At 43.6% G+C, this 1,126-nt stretch overlaps 1 pseudogene; it reads right to left on the reverse strand.

The window, feature by feature from the left end:
• Positions 1-238: 238 nt before the first annotated feature.
• Positions 239-801, reverse strand: LOC132430733 (peptidyl-prolyl cis-trans isomerase A-like; annotated as a pseudogene).
• Between the last annotated feature and the right edge of the window lie 325 nt (positions 802-1,126).

Consider the following 1,126-nt stretch of genomic DNA (forward strand, 5'->3'; position numbering starts at 1 on the left):
AAATGTTTGTGGTTCCTCAAGATTCCAATTTGCAGCTCCAGATCCACACAATAGCAAAAGGCCTTCCTACTTCTCTCTCCCCAGCAGAGGCTCTGCACAGGGGCCAACCCTGACCCTCAGTTCACACAAGAACTGGCAATTCCTCCGCAAGAAAAAAATATCTGGTGATGCAAAGATCATTTGTATACAGTTTCCCTCTATTTTTTTTTTAAAGATAAAACACAAGTCAAATTTATTATTAGATTTGTCCACAGTCAGCAATGGTGGTCTTCTTGCTGGTCTTGCCATTCCTGGACCCAAAGCGCTCCATGGCTTCAGCAATATTCATGCCCTCTTTCACCTTGCCAAAGACCACAGGCTTGCCATCCAACCACTCAGTCTTGGCAGTGCAGATGAAAAACTGGGAACCGTTTGTGTTGGGGCCAGCATTTACCATGGAAAAGATGCCAGGACCCCGTACGCTTCAGGAGGAAATTCTCATCATCAAATTTCTCTTCATAGATGGACTTGCCACCAGTGTCATTACGGCGTGTGAAGTCACCACCCTGGCACATAAATCCTGGAACTATTCTGTGAAAGCAGGGACCTTTATAACCAAAGCCTTTCTCCCCAGTGCTCAGAGCACAAAAGTTTTCTGCTGTCTTTGGAACTTTGTCTGCAAACAGCTCCAGTCTGTTAACATAACTTTATGGATTGGATGAGCAGTCACTTCGTGGTTTCCAGGTCCCTTACCTCGAAGGAGACGTGGCCCAAGTGCTCGCCATCGACGGCGCTGTCAAAGAACACGGTAGGGTTGACCATGGTCGGGCAGCACAGGAGGTTCTGGGGTGGCGGCGTCTGCCTCCCCCTCTATAATTTTATTCCACCTAGTCCTTGTTGATTCCGTAGATTTCTGAAACCTTTTAACACTACAATTTTGCAACTTATCCACCTTCACATTGCTACAGTAGGAGTATTGGCTTACTGTAACCTACTACGTCCTACTTAGAACATAAAATCAGGACTCCAAATATTTATTTAAAAAAGTAAAGTTTTTTTTTTTTTAAAGAATCAATCCCAGAAATTTTTGCAACAAAGAATAGAGCTTCTGGAGCTTTAATTTAATTTGACAAACATTTATCGATTA

The sequence above is a fragment of the Delphinus delphis genome, chromosome 9, assembly GCF_949987515.2.
Source record: "Delphinus delphis chromosome 9, mDelDel1.2, whole genome shotgun sequence".
NCBI classification, from domain to species: domain Eukaryota; kingdom Metazoa; phylum Chordata; class Mammalia; order Artiodactyla; family Delphinidae; genus Delphinus; species Delphinus delphis.